Below are 18,785 nucleotides of genomic sequence, written 5' to 3'. Positions count from 1 at the left end.
AAAAAAATATTTATAGCAGCTCTTTTTGTGGTAGCCAAAAATTGGAAACGAAGGGGATGTCTTCCTTTTGAGGAATTACTTAATAACCATTGGTATGTGAATGTAATGGCATATTAATGTGCTAGAAGAAATGATGAAATTTCTAAGAAAACTGAGAAAACCTTTAAGATAAAGAATGAAGTGAGCAGAACTAGAAAATCAGTTTATAGAATGATAATAGTACAGAGAAAAATGACTTTGAAAGACTTTAGAACTCTAACCAATACAATAATAAACCACACACGAATGAAAATGGAGCCAAGATGTTAGAGTAGTAGCCAGAAGTCTAGTGAACTCCTTTTCTCCCCCTCCTCCCCCGATTCCCTCCCAAAAGGGATTGGAAGCAGTGTGCTACACTTTATTGAAGTTTGACTGCGTAGGAGAGGAAGAAGTAGGAAGATGACAATATAGTGACAGATTCAAGCAAAGCTGTGTGATTGTTGTCAAAATTAATGGACAACAGTGTCAGGACCTGAGGTTTCTTTCATAAATGGAACTGCAAAGTGAGGAAACCCTCTCCCAGTGCAAGTTAGCACCTTCTGTGAAACTTAAAATCTTGGAGAATTTTCAAGAGGTTAAGTGACTTGTCCAGGGTCACACAACCTGTGTAAGTCAGAGATGGGACTTGAACCCAGGTTGTCCTGGCTCTGAGACTGACCTTCCATCCATTACACTGAACTGCCTCTCAAAGACAATAGAGAATTGTCTAGAGCAATGATAGTTTAAGTGACTTGTCCAGGGTCACACAGCTGGACTTACTGTGCTGGCTCTGAGTTTGGCTCTCTATCCGTTACAAGACAATGAATACCTAAGCATATTAGTAGACTTAGAGGAGGGAGCCAGAAGAGAAGAGGCCTGAAGATGTGTGAAAGAGGAGGTAGTTGATGAATCCAGGTCAACAAAGAGATGATAGGGGATCAAGTAGAATCAAAGATACTTCCTTAGCTTTGGGTTTATCTTTGGCATGGGAGGATCAACTCATTCTCTAAGATTGGAGAGAAGGACTTGAGGATGAGGGTAGACACTGAAAGATTAAAAGGAATGCAAGAGTCAAGTTGAGAGAGTTGAGAATTAAGAATTAAACTTCAGTGCTCTCAGGTTGACACCAATCCATTAAATATCTTCATTAACAGCAAGCATTTATTAAGTGCTTACTGTGCAAGACGCTGTGCTAGGTGGTGGGGATACCAGGAAAAGCTGTCTGGTCATTCATTCTGCCAGTTCTGATTACACTTCACTGTTCTGTCATCCAGCCCATCTTTTCCATAAGGGTATAACGAAAGTTGTCATCAGATATCTCGCTTAAGGTCAAGGATACTATGTTTATGGGAGTACCTTAATCAATTGTGTAATAAGTAACCTTGTTTAAAAACAAATAGGAAGTTAATGTATTATTCCTTGGTTTGTGAAGATTTTGAAGTTAATAATTGGGAAGCTGTGGCAACTAAAATGTTTTGGTAACTATGAGATAATTGTATATTTCCTCTTAATGTCCTTTCTGACAGAAATGTGAATTTCATTTTATTACTTTAAGGTAGAGGTAAGTCCCTTTGTTGAGGTTCAGGGACACCCCAAAATGTTGAGGTGTATGATGTGTGTGGTGGGGTTGTCTTGAAAGAATTTATTCAGGCTGTCTCCCAGTCAAGTAAAGGCATTTATTCTAGGTAACACACCAGGCCTGCTCCTCCTAAAGCGAGATAGCCACTCCTTACTATAGATAGCAGCTCCTTAAGAAAAACAGCCCCCCCAAGGAAAAGAGCCCACCCCCAATGGAGATGGCTGCTTCCGGGTGATGCCAGGAGAAGCTAGGGATTATTAGAGAGGAAAACCTGCTGTGATTGTGGAGATGAGGTAATCAGGGACAGGAACGTGGACAGGAAGGTGAGGTAACCAGGGACACATAGGCAAGGGAAGAGGGCGTAGTTCAGGGTTTTGAGCATAGGCAAATTATTATTTCATTGTTCAGCCCATGGGCCCAGGGTGGAAGGGCCCCTGTTAGTTTCTGTGTTTCATAGACCAGCCTACTTGAATCCCATCTGCTAAAGTGACTTTAAGTGGTACTTAAGATAATGGGCTTCTCACTGACCAGTCTATTTGAATCTCATCATCTCCTACCTCAAGAAGTAGGCACCCAAATTCATTTGGGAAAAAGGTTGAGGGTCATTCATTTCTCACTCCTTGCTTTGGTCAGTGAGCAACTGTATATAAATAGGTCACAGAAGAGAGAAGCAGAGGAAGTGGATCAAAGGAAAAGGAATGAGAATTCTGCTTTTGGAAGAAAACCAAGCTCAACTGAGCCCACAGCCAGAAGTGGGAATCCCCCTTTGTACTGAGAGCTTTAGAAAGTTTAGAACCTGAATTGCATTCTACTGCAGACTGGAATGAGGGAGATAGGTCATGTTCTTGCCACCATGAGCTTAGCTGATTGGTGGAAAAACTTTGTTGCTGAGAACTTATTGGAAGAAGAGTGCTTATTTGTTTACAATAAGGAAAGGTTGGTCTGACTTGCCTATTACTGTCACCTGGGGGAGAGTAGGAAACTCCTCAGAACCCAACAAGACAGCCAGCCTGAGTAACTGCAGTTTCTAGGCTTACAAGGACTGCTTTTGCTAAGGAAACCTAGTACTTGCTTGAAGCACAGCCAAAAAGCAGTTCAAGTCAAATAGCCAGAAGACAATGGTCTTGTCCAGCTTGTCACTCTTGGAGCAGTTGTGACTTGCCATAGATTTCCCTACTCATGTACCTGCCTACTAGGTTTTTCTGAATTCGTCCCCACTTTTCTCCACAGACATCGTGTGCATTTGTGGGATAGTATTGCCCACATTTATGGGTGAGTTCTTATGTTTGATTATTCTTGTTTTACATTCTGTTTAGTAAATATTTAATGATTAAAAATTAATGGTCATATTCCAGCATAAATTCAAAATGGATATATGACTTTAATTTAAAAGGTCATAAAAAATGTTTAAATTAGAAGAGAAATATATCACATACTTTTCACAGTTATGATGAGTAGGATATGTGTTCTTAACCCAACAAGGGGTAGAGGTAATTCCAAAAGATAAAAGAGATCATTTCAGTTACATGAAAGTGAAAAGTTTTATACATACACATGCACATGCACACACAAATTCATAGATACAAGGAATCAGTTGAATGGAAAAAATTATCATTTCTTATTAAAGGTTTAAATTCAAAGACATATTGGGGACTAACACACACGTACACCAAAAGTTATACCACAATAAATAACTGGTCAAAGCATATGAACAAACAGTTCTCAGAAGAAAAATTCCAAACTATTAACCACTTGAAAGAATGATCCAAATCACTAATAAGAGAAATTAAAACAAAAAAAACTTTAAAATTTTATCTCATACCCAGCAAATTAACAAAGATGACAAAATATGGGAATAGTCAGTGTTAGAGGGAACATGGGAAGATAGGCCCACTATTATGTTGTTGGTGTAGCAGTAAATCAGGATGACCATTTTGGAAAGCAATTTAGAATTATGCAGTTAAAGTGATTAAAACGACCATACCTTTTGACCCAGAAATTTCAGTACTAGATATATGGCCTAAGCAGAAAATTGGTAAGAAGAAAATTCCCAAATACACAAAAATATTTATAATAATACTTTTTGTGGTAGCAAAGAACTGCAAATAAAGTAGATGCCTATTAATTGAATAATAGTTAAATAAATTGTGGTACAAAGTGCAATATTACTGTCTTGTAGAACACATATGATAAATACAAAGAAACATTGAAAGACTTACATGAACTGATGCAGAATGAAGTAAGCAGAGCCAGGAAAATATGCATAATAACTACAACAATGTAAATAAACCACCATAAAATAGTCATAACAGTGTGAATTATAAAGAACAAACTTGTGCCCAAAGAGGAAATACAAAAAAGGCACTTTGCCCTGCTCCTCTGTAAAAGTGGAGATACATGAGGGTAGTACACTGCATATAATGTCTGATTGTGTGTGTATGTATTGATTTGTTGTGCTGCTTTTTTTCTCCTCTTTAAAAAAAATTAATTTATTTTTAGTTTTCAACATTGTTCCACAAGCTTTTGAGCTTTAAATTTCCTCCCCCTATTTTTCCTCCCCCCCTTCCCCAAGAAAACATGAAATCTGATATAGGCTCTTCATATACATTCATATTTAACATGTTTTCACATTAGTCATGTTGTAAAGAAGAATTAGAGCCAATGGGATGAACCACGAGAAAGAAGAAACAAAAAAAAAAAAAGAGAAAGAGCAAATTATGGTTCAATATGTATTCAGACTCCATAGTTCTTCCTCTGGATGTGGATAACCTTTTCCATGATGAACCTTTTGGAGTTGTCTTCTAACCTTGTATTGCTGAGGAGAGCTAAGTCTATCAAAGTCAGTCATCATACAATATGGCTGTAACTCTGTACAATGACCTCCTCACTCAGCATCAGTTCATATAAGTCTTCCCAGGTTTTTCTGAAGTCTGAATGAATGAAGCTCTTCATTTCTTATAGCACAATAGTATTTCATTACATTCACATACCACAACTTGTTCAGCCATTCCCCAATTGATGGGCATACCCTCAATTTCCATAATTATCACCACAAAAGTCTCCTCTTCTTTAAAAAAAAATTCCTTGTTATATAGAATGGCTTTCTGAAGGAGGAAAGTGAAGGATACAATTGGAAATGTAGGTAATAAAAAATTAAAAGGTATCAAGTTTTTTAATGATAGAGTTAATGGTGTCATCTTTATGGATTTATTTAAATTGGGAACACACTGGTGAGAGTTACCCCAGGGAAGTTAACTGTAGGACCCTGATCTGCCAATGTGAAAGTGGGTTGTGGTGAACAACCTAGTCCAGAGAGAAAAAAGAAGAATTAGAGGATTGGGATGTCCACACTTCTTGCCATATCTCTGCTACATTAATTTGTATTTGTTTGTCATTCTACATATGTTTCCCATGTGTAGTCTCCAAATTATGATCTTCCTAGAACTCATTTTTAAGTTGCTTGTTTATAACTTGAGTTGTACTGTCTTATAGGATTATTGTTAAATAATACAGTAACCTTACAACTATGTAGAACACAACTGTCCAACAACCTCATCTATCAAGACAACACTAATAATTAGGAAGGATCCCCACCCTTCATCCCTACCCTAGCCCTGCCAAAAAGAAAAAGGCCTTTAGCAACCACTACAGAGGATCACAAAGTACTTTACTAAAGCTAATATGCTTTATTCAGGGAAAGTTCTTAAAACCCATTTTAAAAACCTCTTTTAAAGCCTCTTTTTAAAAATTTTATTTACTTAAAAAAAATTAAATCTTCTTCATTTAATGCCCTCATTGCTCATTAACCTTATTGCTCATTTACCAAAAATTCACCTTCTCCTCTCTAACTTTTCCCCTCCTATTGACTAAGAAAGAAAAATAAAACCCTTTTTACAAATCTACTTAGTCAAACAAAACTAATTTCCTCATTGGCCATGTACCAATCCAGTACTAAACCATTTTGATGACTGCTGCTTTGTAGTTGCATGTAGTACTTGAAAATGGTACTACTAAAGCCCTCTTCCTTCCTACTTTTCTTCCTTTGAGATTCTTGACCTTTTTTTCCTTCACATGAATTTTGGTATTATTTTTCCAGTTTTCTAAAGTATTCCTTTGGTAGTTTGATTGATATGGCACTGAAAAAATAACTTAGATGGTATTGTCATTTTTATTATGTTGGCCCAGCCTACCTATGAGCAATTAATAATTCTTCAATTATCTAAATCTTGTTGCAATTAAATTTTAGAAAAATGGTAAACTGAGGCAAATCTCTGAGCAAGATAACATTTATTAGCAAGGGCATGCTACCTGTCTATAAACAAGTCATTGGCTTGCCTCTGTTAATTCCAAAGACCCCACACAAAAGGACAAGTTCCCCTTTTATAGGTTCTCTAAGTAGAACCATCAAGTCATATACAAATAATTTTGTTTTCTCTTTATCTATGCTTCTTTTCTTCATTTCTTTGTCATGTCATCACTATATCTAGCATTTCTTTCTTTTTTTTTTTTTAAAGCAATCGGGGTTAAGTAACTCGCTCAAGGTTACACAGCCAGGTGTTTCAGGGTGGCTGCTAAGTGTCTGAGCCTGGGATTCGATCTCCAGGTCATCCCAACACTGGAGCCGGTGCTCTTACTCACTGTGCTACCTAGCCGCCCCTATATCTAGCATTTCTAACTATATATCAAATAATATTATCAAAATGGATATCCTTGCTTTACCCCTGATTATACTGTAATGTCTTCTAGTTTAATTCCACTACATATAAAGCTTGTTCTTGGTTTTAGTTGGATACTTCTTATCATATTAAGGAAATATCTATTTATTCCTATGTTTTTAGTGGTTTTTTAAAATTAAGAATGGGTTTTGTATCTTATCAAAAGAATTTTCTGCATCTATTGAGTTAGTCATATGATTTTTTGTTGTTTTTGTTATTAATATGGTCATTTACACTTATAATTTTCCTAATATTGAACCAACTCTGAATTCTTGTTATAAATTCAACCCAATCATAGTGTTTAATCTTAATGACATGCTGCAGTAACTTACTGGAAGATATTTTAATTTAAAATTTAAAACAATATTCATTAGAGATAGTGTTCTATAGTTTTGATTTTCAGTTTGTTGCATTTTGTTTCATAGAAGAGGTTAGTTAGGACTCCTTTTCCTATTTTTTCCAAACAGTTGATATAATTTAGAATTAATTTTTCTTTAAATGTTTAAGAAAATTCACATATATGGGGCGGCCAGGTGGCTCAGCGAGTAAGAGCACCGGCTCCAGTGTTGGGATGACCTGGATCAAATCCGGGCTCAGATACTCAGCACCACACCCAGAAATAACTGGCCGTGTAACCTTGAGCAAGTTACTTAACCCCGATTGCTTTAAAAAAAAAAACACCATGCTTTAATAAAAAAAAAAAAAGAAAAAGAAAATTCACATATAAATCTAATCCCATGCTTCCCTCCCCACTTTGGGAGTTCATTTATAGTTTGTTCAATATATTTTTCTGAGATTGGATTATTTAAAATGTCTTTTTCTTACTCTGTTAATCCAGGCATTTCATAGTTTTGTAAAAATTTATTTATTTCAGTTAGATTGTCAGTTTTGTTTATTTGGGAAAAATAATTTCTAATAATTTTATGAATATATGTTAAGTATTGATATCCATTCTATAACTATGACATCAATATGTAGTCCCATTGTTGATCTCTTCTGAGTGTGGTTTTGCTTCTTTTCCTTGAGGTCCCAATTCCTACCATTGCTATCTCTTCTTGATCTCTTTTCCAGGCAAATTGTTTTTAATATGAAATATTTTATAGTTCCTTCTGTTCTTTAGCTCTTTTACTTTCTTAAAATATTTCTTTTTGTCTCACAGAGTCACTAATTTTTATTTAGTCAATACTAATTTTGAAGTAGTTTTCTGCTTGAGTAAGATTTTGTACCTTTTAGGTTGTTAATCCCTTTTCTAATTCTTTCTTAAATAATTGTCATTTCTTTTTCAGTTGTTCCCCTAGTGCTCTCATTTCTTTGCCAATTTTTTCCTCTAGTGCTCTCCTTTCATGTATAAGATCCTTTTTCAACTCTTTTTAAAAAAAAAAAATGCTTGCTTCGTCTTTTCCAGGAATCCTAATTGAATTTATGCCCAAAGTGTTCCATTCTTTGAAACTTTTTGTTTAGATTTCTTAGAGTAATTATCTTCTTCTGGCTTTTTGTTTTAAGTGTCCCTGTCATCCTAATAGTTCCTTATGGTGGGATTCTTTTTGTTTGTTTGTTGGCTTATTATTCCAATCTTGCTTCCTGAATTTGTATTTTGTGTTAGGGCCAGGCTCTCTAAACTTCTGGAGGGAATGTTTCAGCTCTACTTGGTCCTGTTTTTTGTCATCTTGTGTGTTGTGTTTTGTCCTCTTTTTTTGTTGTGTCATTCAGAGATTTCAAGGACAGCCTAAGTTGGGGACCTTTAAGCTTTCCATATGCTCAAAGTGGTTTGATCCAGGGTGAAGTCTGAGCACTGCCTTTTTAGTCTGAGCTCTGCAAGTTACTGTCCTGGGTTTACATTTAAGCAAAATAGCTATGGGCCTGCCACCCTTATAGGTCTCCTCCTCAGTCCACATGGGATCTGTGATCCACCTCTGGGATATGAGAGACACATTGCTAATTGGTGCTTGTTCCTGCTTCTACATAAGGTCAACCCCTTCTGTGCTGGATATGGGACTTCTTGCTCTGGTACACAATAGTGGTCAAGCTCATATTTAATCTCTACTGGAAAGTTCTCATTAGTGTGCTTCCCCTTTATGAGTCTTGTTGTATGCCTGTGAAACCTGGACAGTATGCTAGCACCATACCAGGAAACTAAATCACTTCCATTTGAATTGTCTTGGGAAGATTCTGAAATCACCTGGCAGGATGAGACACTGAGGTCCTTTCTTGAAGTAAACTGCCAAGCATTCAGACTACTGTAGAAAGAGCAACTGCAATGGACTGGTCACGTTGTTCAAATGCTAAATATACACTTGCCAAAAAGATTATTTTATGAAGAACTCATGCAGGGGGAGAGTTCACATGGTAGTCAGAATAAGCAATACAAGGACACTCTCAAGGTCTCTCAAGAACTTTGGAATTGATTGCATGACATGGGAGACACTGGCAGAAGACCACCCAGCATGTTGTGCCCATATCCAAGAAGGTGCTGTGCTCTGTGAGCAAAGCAGAACTGAAGTAGCTCTAAAGAAATGTAAGATGCTCCCATTTAGAGAATCTATACCAAATATTCACATGGACTATTTCTGCCTGAGCTGTGGTAGAGCATTCCAAGTTCATATTGGTCTGATCAGCCACAGTCGGGCACGTTGAAACTTGACTTTATCACAGTGATGTCATTTTGGTCCTCTTCAAGAATGAAGGACAATAACCAGCCTATTGTCTACGGCCTCAGAGAGGTGTGTGGCAACCTGGACTGGAAAAATAACTTACTGTGATTTTTTTCTTGTAATTCCTGATCAGTATTTGGTGCATTTTCTAGATCTTTGTGGAGTAATTGTGGGAGAGAACTTGACTGTACTGCTTCTTCCTACTCTGTCATCTTAGTTAGCTTAAGCTCATTTGCTCTTATTTGATACACTTTTTGTAATAACCCTATCTAACTGATTTCCAAGCCCACACCGAACTTTTTTTTAAAGTGGATTACATGAGAGAAAGAGGCTGCTACAAGCAAATATATTGATATAGCAAGAAGAGACACTTACCAATCCAGTGCAGATGCAAGAAGACAGAAAGATTATAATAAGTAGAAATGAGGACTCAAAAACTACAGTACTGGCATTTATGGTATAGGCAAATAACCAAATATACATCAATAAGACAATACAACAAAATAGAATCAACCTAAGAGATGGAAGAGATCTGACATGCCTTAAACTCGAACAAGAATTCCTTCCATAATTAACCCAACCTTTGATATTCATAATGAAATCCTTAACTTATTAAGAAAAGTTTATATTGAAGGATGTTTAAAATATATTTTAAAGATTTTCATCCAAAGTGGATAAAGTAAAAATCATGTGTATAATCCCCCAAGTAGGAGGTAAGTAAAAACAACGAGATGATAAGGAACAATTGTAGTATAATTTTTTTAAATTTTGTTGTTTTAGATTCAGAGGACATGGGTTAAAATCCTGTTATACTAGGACATGAGTTCAAAGTCTTTGATACTACTTATGTGACTCTGTGTAAATTACCTAACCTCTTTGAATCTCAGTTTCTTTATTCCTCAGGAAAAAAAGTGTTGTATCAAATGAGTCAAACTCCTCTTCCAGGTCTAGGACTCTAAGCCAGATTCTCCCCCTTGCTGGCTACCAGGTAGCACCAGTGTCCCGTATGCTTAGTTTTCTCTAGAACAAGCTAGAAAGAGATAGATAGGAAGCATGTGATGCTCTTGAACTGAATGAGGAGAGAGTTCTGTTTGAATCAACCCCTAGTTATATGTTCATAATGTGTCTGTTATCAAGAAAGGTATAATGTCCAGCACTAGGGAGTCTCAGGGTGCTCCACCCATGTCAGAATACATTTGGAGTATTATGTTCAGTTCTGGGCACCATATATAATATGGTGATAATCTGCAGAACTTTGAGAGGATGGTCACCAGGGTGACGAAGGGTCTCAAATTTGTGCCATTGCTCAAAAAAAGTGGGGATGGTTTACCTGGAGAAGAAAGTACTTAGAAGATGTAGTAGCTGTCTTTGTAGAGAGGTAAGACAGATTGGGGGCATGGGGTAGCGGTATAATAAGACAAAGTTCACTAACCTTTTAAGTCTTCTACAACCAGCCCAATCCTTGTGATTTTCATGGACTAGAGGAGCATAACATTGGGTTGTGGGTGGGAGAAAGGTTAAAAAGTTTCTTTACCTTTTCACCCAGCTCTTCTCTTTTCTGTTTCAAACAATAGAACTTTGGGGATAGATTTTTTTTTTCATGTAGAGGGTATGAAAAAAAACCTAAGAGCTGAAATAGGTTCATGACCTTAAGTTGGATGAGAATTTACTGAGGAGTTCAGAGTAGACAGTAGAAATTAGTTAAAAGAATTGTTCAAAGAGTAGCAGGTGGTGGCCTCAGATGAAAACTCCATGAGAAGGTTTAAGAGCTGCAGCCCTGCTCTGCAGGGAGAGGCTTAGTAACCACAGCATCCCCACTGGATGCTTCATAAAATTGTGATGTGTCCCTGAACATGACTGAACGACTGAAGGCCAGCCGGAGCAGCATCCTGAAGTGCAGAAGGGAGCTCCAGAGACTTGATGATGCCTGCCAGGGCTCAGTGAAATGTAATGTTCTTGGCTGAGCAGGATAGTAATGCCAGAAGACATCAGCAGCTGTTGGAGATACTATTTGTCTTTTTATTCATGTTCCTTAGCCCAGTGTATTCCCCACATGTGTGTGCTGCATATGTGATCTCTCTGCAGATTTATTCTTCCCAACGAGACTGTGCATATTTGTAGAAGAGTATTTCAAAGTGTGTGCAGGTGATGTATTATTATTACATTTGTTTATGTACAGATGGCTAGGTGATGCAGGGGACAGAGCACTGGAGGGGGGAAGACTTGCATTCAGATGTAGCCTCAGTCACTTACTGTCCAGGTGACCCTAAACAAGTCACTTAACCGCTAACTGCCTCAGTTTTCTTGTCTATAAAATGGGGGTGGGGCAGCTAGGTGGCACAGTGAGTAAAGCGCCAGCCTCGGAGTCAGGAGAACCTGAGTTATGTTCCGGCCTCAGACACTTAACACCCACACAAAAAACTAGCTGCGTAACCTTGGGCAAGTCACTTAACCCGAATTGTGCTCCAAAAGGCAATAAATAAATAAATAAATAAGATGGGGGTAATAATAGCATCTTCTTCCCCAGGTGGTTTTGAGGATCAGATGAGATAGTATTTGTTTAACACCTTGCTCAGTGCCTGGCACATAATGCTTACTCCCTTTCCCCTGTGTAATTTCATTAAATGTCTTTGTTCCTGTGCCAGGGAGCTTAGGAAGCTGCCCTAAGCCCAGGGAGCCAGATGGTTCAAATGGCTGATCCAGCACAAGTGAGAAGGGATGATATATACTTGTAGTTTGGTGCTGATTTTGATTCTGGTTAGGACTGACTCAGTTCTGTCTCCTTTTTTCTTATAGAGATGAAGCTTACAAAGGTGGCTAGTATGGACCCCAAAAGAGTAAAAAACCGTCAGGTCAGAAGAGGCCCTGCTTCCCCCCACCCCAAGATACACATTGGTAGGTTTTATTTGTGTGTATCTAGGAGCGAGGCCTACCAGAAGCCACCACATCACCGTAGTTTGAAAATTTCAAGTGGGCAAGAAATAAACATTTTGTTCTAGCTTGAGGTAGCTGGTGGCATAATGGATAAACCCTGGGGCTGGAGTCAGAAAGACCTAAATCCAAATCCAGCCTGAGACACTTTCTTCAACTTTAAAATTAGGATAATGATAGCCCCAACCTCACAGGGACAAATGATATGATATTTACAAGCACATAGTGATTGCTATATAAATCCTTTTTTTTTTAAGCTGCCTATGGAGGAGAAGTGTGAAAACTGCTGTTCACCAACATCCATAATTGCCTCTTCCTAACCCCCCCCCCCCAACACACACACTTCCTCTCCACCAGTGGCTTATAATCTTGTAAATTCTATAGTTTAGAGACTTGGAATCCTACCCAAATCACAGGTAAGGAACTGCCCCCATTGAAATCTTGGCTGCTCTTTCAGACCTGCTTCCTTTCTTGTAATGTATATAGGCCTAGTTATATAGCCCACCACTTCTCTGAGCTAAGTGTTTCCCTCAGACTGACTAGTAAAAGTAAACCCCACGTGGGGGATTGGGAGCTATAATTCAGAAGAGAGGATTCTTACTTAGATCCTGAGGTTACCTTTTGTTATTCCTTTTGTACCTCCTAGTAATACTGTGTTGTGTTCCCAAGGGCTAATCCGTGAATATTGATAATTGGCTGACAACAAATGTTTCTGACAATAGATATTGTTCATTTAAGTTTTCTTTTGTTTTTGTTTTTTTTATTTTTGGAGGGGGATGACAGGGTAATTGGGGTTAAGCGATTTGCCCAAGGTCACACGACTATTAAGTGTTAAGTGTCTGAGGTCGGATTTGAACTTAGCTCCTCCTGACTCCACGGCTGGTGCTCTATTCACTGTGCCACCTAGCCACCCCTTCATTTAAGTTTTGAAGCAAAATGTAATATTTTGTAGTGGAGAAGGATAGCATTTTGAAGGTTAATAAAACAGATGAAGCAATGTATTTAAAAAAAAACACCTCATTTTCTTGCATAAAATGCTCACACTGATATCAGCTGGAGTTTTTCACACATAGCAAAAACAGTCTAGGACTTAATTGTTTTTGTTTGGGGTGGGTTGTTGTTGTTTGGGGTGGGTTTTTTTTTAAGGAAGGAAATCACTTAACAAGTGACACATACTTTATAATTTCCTTGCATTCCAAATCACTGTTATGATTAATGTGTACATAGATTTATTGTTCTGAAATTCCTTTCAGTGATGCATCTGTTTGCAATTAAAATTTGGGTTTCATGTTCTGTGTTTCTCTTAAATTTAGGCATTGCTGTTGAGCCTTCATCAAACCAGTCTTGCTTCTAGCTTGTGCTTCTCTCCTCTCCACATGTTGTTTACTGAAAAGAAAAGGAAGGAAGTTGCCTTGAGTCAACTCACTTAACCATCCTCACTACTTTCTTTTACAAGGAATATGTTATTCATGGTTTCTGGATAACTCCTAGCACACCTTAGAATACACTCAAAAAATAAAATAAGCAACTCAGTACTTTAACTACATTTAAGTACATGGTTCTCCATGACCACCCATACCCCCTCACTACCCCTCTCAACATGCATATTTTGTTACCAGATGCAGATTAACATGAGATAAAACTAAAAAAGGAGGATGGGACCAGTACTAATAGAGCAAGGAAACTTGGGTACTACGTGGCACAAGGTGGAAGAGATAAAAGGTGGTACCTTGAAAATGGGTGGGACATTCTGCCTGGTTAATCCTGTGTCATTGAGGCTGTAAGAAATCTCATGGAACCAGGTGAAGGAACCAGGTGAATCACAGAAGGAAGCAGGTGAAGCTGTTTTGTGAGTCAAGTCCCAGGATGTGATTATCCCACCTCTTCTTTCTTACTGAGGTGGTTTGGGGCTGACATATTTAAAGAAAAGAGAGGACAATTCCTAATGCCCGTGGAGCTAGGACTTGTCACAACTCTTGTTTTCTTTAAGATAGTTAAGAAAGGAATTGAGAAAACAAGTAGACACCTTTAGCAAGAGAAGAGAACAGTGGCATCAGTGTGGTTGATGGTGTTTTCCCTCTTGCGGACATTTTGTAGGCCCCACTGGTCCAGGTTCTCTAGAGGCAAAATTGATATCTCTACCCATCACCTCTCCTACCCCAGTGGCACTGTGGTTTTGCTTGGTACTTGTCCCAGTGTTGCGGATTAGTTCATTGGAAAGGCAAGTCCATAAACATGCAAATAATTCAGGTTTGATCCAGGCTGCATTTCTGACCCTGTAAGTTGAGATCATACCCCATTCCACAGGGGCATGTTAGTATCCCTGGCATTATAATTAGATTGTGGAAAGCCTTGAACCACTGGAGAAAGAGTTTAATCTTCATGTATTAGGCAATAATCACCAAAGATTGTTGATTAGAGAACCAGCATGATCAGATCTACATAAAAGGAATATTATTTTGGTAATAGTATGAAAGGTGAATTAGAAGGTAAAGAGAGAGTATGTCCTTCGAAACTATCTTACCCTTAATATATCTCCTGAGACTCATTATACATTACTCTCCATCTCACACTCTATGGCCAGCTAGATTGACCTTCCTGCTCTTCCTCACACATGACATGGACGTGGGAGATACATAAATATTACACATTGCACATGTCTTCAGACTTTTTAAATGTATCAATCCAGTGTACTGATTTTTCTCCTCTTAAAAAAAGTCCTATTTATTGTATGGCTTCATTTTCTGCTGAGGGTAAGGGATCCTTGGGATAACTATGATGACATGAACAACAAAAGACATCAATAACATATATTTTTAAGAAATACAGAATAGGTGTGTTGTTCGTCAATCCAGTCCACAGTCCTTTGGAGTGCTGCCTAGGGAACATCCTTCTACATTTCACCGATCTGAACATTTCATGTCCAGTTAACCTTCTAGTCAGTGCAGAGTTGGGTGGAGGGAGAGAACAGATTACTCATTTTTTGCAGCCTGTGATTTAATAGGTGATATGGTGTGAGGGACAGCACAGTTTAGTTATATTAGTACTGGAGTGTAGCAGCAAGCACCCCAGCATCCCCAGGGTGGCTGCCAACATAGGTTCTTAGATCTGCTTTTCTAAAGGAAAGCAACTCAAAATGGGTTAACAATCTTGCTTTAATCAAACATGTCATTTACCTAGTTCAGGGGAAAAAGGTCAGCACCCTGAACTTCAGAGTATACAAACAAGTTACAAGCAGAAATTACAAGCAGAGAAACAGATCAGCAGACAGGCTTCCAACTGTCTGGCCATTACACCCCTACCTAGTCAGTTACTGGAGAGGGAAGCACCAACATCTGGGTTTTCAAAGCCAGGGGGCTCAACAGCTGCCCAGAGTCTTGTCTAGTCAAATCACACAACTCTTCCCAAAATGAGCCCCAAAACAAAATCTCACATCAGGGTATATATAACCTTCTCCTGGGTCAGAGAATGTCACAACCCTCTTGACCCACTGCCCAATCACAAAGTAACAAGGTGTGGGCATTCTTGAAAAACAAGCCTCCTGCCACAGGCTCCATGTGACCACATTCAGCCTATTAGGGGGCAGAGTATATTTCCAAATCAAGGAAAGTTCTTAGAGTCACTTCAGCCTAGCTAAGGGACAGGGAAGATATTAAGATTCCCATTCCCATAACATGGAATTATATTAGAATTAAGAAGGCTTGGATTCATATTCTGCTTTAGACACCTACTAGCTGTGTAGTCCTGGATGAGTCCCTTTTCTTTTTTGGGGACTCTGTTCCTCGTCAGCAAAATGCGGGAATTAGACAATGTGGTCTCAGAGGACCCTTCCAACTCCAAATTTATGATCCTATGACTGGAAGTCTTGATCCTTTCAATGCTCATGTTCTTTTCTGTGTTAATTGGAACTGCGCTTAAAGTGTATGGTTATTTACAATGATTCTTGTATAAGTGTGTGGTTAGAGAATATGAACAGGGAATCTAACCCAAAGGAAAATAATATTTTCTCTACTTCATACTGAACTGGAGGACAATGAGTTTACTAGAGAAGAGAGAAGCTGCAATTTTAGTAATATCACAAATATAACCATATCCTCTTCTCCATCCTACACCTGTCTAAGGAAACTGGCTTCAGGAAGTCTTTCTCAAGAAGGTATGCATGGTGATGGGTTGTTTTTGATCAGAGATGTACAAGTATCTTAAAAAGAACTCGTTCAGGTTCTTGGAGAGAAGTGGAAAGAGAATATGCTAGGATATGGGAGAAGGGCATAGAAAGGAAAGTAGGAGGCCCTTAGTCTGATTAAGGGTAGAGAAGATCTTGACTTCTAGGCAAAGAAGTTTCGACTTTTTTCAGCAGTCAATAGAAATCACTGAAGATTTTAGTTGTTTTAAAATTTTCTCTTAGTGTTATGAATTGACAAACATGAATATTTCCTTATACAAAGAACAGAAAAAGAGTATACATGACACAATGAAACTTACCTATTGTTTGATTTATGCAAAAGTATATATCAAATTTAATATGGTAGTTCCAATACTTCTCATCTTGTCTGAGTCCCCAGCTGAAAATCTTTCTGCTCTCTTCTATTTTCTAAATGTTTCATTGATGCCCTTTTTTTTTGAGGGGGATCACTCCTATCCCCATAAATTTTTCCAAAATAAAATTATTATGACAAATTGGCAAAATCAAGCAAAATAAATCTATATATTGGCTATATCTGAAAATGCACGTTTCCTTCTGCCAAGAGGTAGGAAATATGATTCATAATTAATGAATGATTCTGTGAAAATAGAGTCTCTGCTTCCAAGGGACTCACAATGTAATTAGGAAAGACAACATACAGAGGTTTCATCTGCAAGTTAGATGGAAAGGACCTGTGGACATGAGGTACAGCAACAAGGCAAAGAGCGATGCCTCTTCTTTAAAGTCATTTTCACTGGAAAAAATAATAGATATTTCTGATGTCATACTATTTGAAAGTGCCAATAGCTGTGGTGATAAGGGCTTTCTTTTCTGGACCTTCTGTAGTTGAGCACTGCTAAGGAGGTAGTCTGCAGACTCCATTGATAGGCTATGTCTCCACAACGCGTGGTTTCCTCTATTATTGGCTTCAGGGCCCATGCTTGAAGCAAGATTAATGGCATGAATTATACTAGGATTCTTGGGCTCTGGGTCTTGAACTGTGTCCATCACAACCTGAGGGGATGTGATATTGAGGTAGTGGTGATGATTTGACTCACCTGGCACATGTCACCTCTATTGTCTTCGTGAGAATACCTAGCTTTTGCACTTTTGTACTTTTGCCCCATCAGTGGCAGTTGTCGAGCAGGTAGCGGGGATGGTAAGTTCATTTCCCACAGAGTTGTCTTCCCTAGGTGATGGCTGCATGGACTGGTCTGGAAGGAGAACCAGTGGTCTGGGGAAATGACTCTTCTCAGGGCTCTTGGCTCTGAGTCCTGAACTCTTTCCACCAAGGTTCCAGGGGAGATGATGGTCCAAGTGGTGATGATGGCTTGACTCACCTAGCACATTCCTCTTCTTTTCTTTCTTTAGACACCTTGTGGCTTGAAGAGGTAAATACAACTTAATGACTTTTGTAGTATACCCTTTGACCCAACAATACTACCACTAGTCTTTCAAAGATTTTTTTTTAAAGGAAAAAGGCTCATATGTACAAAAATATTTATAGCAGTCATTTTTGTTGTAGCATAGGACTAGAAACAAAAATGAGTGTCAATCAATTGGGGAATTGTTGAATTATGTTTTATGAATGTAATAGAATATTATAAGAAATTACAAAAATAAATGAATTAAGAGAAACTTGGAAGATTTTACACAGATGCATTAAGAAGTGAATAGAGGGGGCGGCCAGGTAGCACAGAGAGTAAGAGCACCGGCCCCAGAGTTGATGACCTGGGATCGAATCTGGGCTCAGACACTTAGCACCCACCCAGAAACACCTGGCCATGTAACCTTGAGCAAGTTACTTAACCCCAATTGCTTTAAAAAAAAAAGTGAATAGAACCTAGAGAACTCTTTTTTTATTTAGCAACTTTGAATGATTTAAGAACACTGATCAAGGCACTGAAAACTCAAAATTCCAGAAGACTGATAATGCCTCCCATCTGATAGAGAAGTGATAGGGTATATATATGGAATGAAGTGTATATTTTTAGATATGACCATTACAATCTAAATTTGTTTTGCTTTACTATATTTTTGTAAGAGGAGAGGGCTTTTGTCTTGAGGGAGAGAAATTAGAGGGGATGGAGGGAGATAGTGATGCAAGCAAATGGAAAGAGAAGAAAGAAAAGAATGCACTAAGACGTTTAAAATACACCGAGGAGATGGAGAAGAGAGGAAGGTGTTCTAGAGAGAGACACAGATAAGCAGAGCAATGCTGGTACTACTGTTGGGGTACGGAGATCCTAACCCAAATTGACTTCTCAGAGACCTCTCAAAGTGAAGATAGAAGGATTTATTAGAATCTCGCGAGAAGCAGGTGGTCCAGTCTCCAGAACAGCAGCAAGAGAGAGAAGGCCGCCGCCGTACAGAAGCTAAAGCTGGGTTAAATAAGCAAGGGTTACCAACATTAACATAGTTATTACTAATGAGGCTCTAATCTTGTTGAATAATATACATAATACATGAAGTCTATTACGCAAGTGTAGTAACAACCTTAGAATACTGGACCCCTTTTCAGTCTACTTGATATATTCTTATCTGGATTTGAGGGTCTCAAGGCTACTGTCTATTCCTTGATTGGTCAAATCCACCTGCTGCTGCCAACTCCTTCCATTCTTCGTTATTTTTGTATTATCTAAGAGCTTTTGTCTGAGAACCAGGGTCTGAGCTTCTTCCCAAGGTTACTGCCTGTCTCCCTCTTATCA

This window comes from Petaurus breviceps, unplaced genomic scaffold (assembly GCF_028583685.1).
Source record: "Petaurus breviceps papuanus isolate PSGF00001 unplaced genomic scaffold, PetGlider_PUasm1.0 582, whole genome shotgun sequence".
NCBI lineage: Eukaryota > Metazoa > Chordata > Mammalia > Diprotodontia > Petauridae > Petaurus > Petaurus breviceps.
This window is presented reverse-complemented; position numbering follows the sequence as displayed.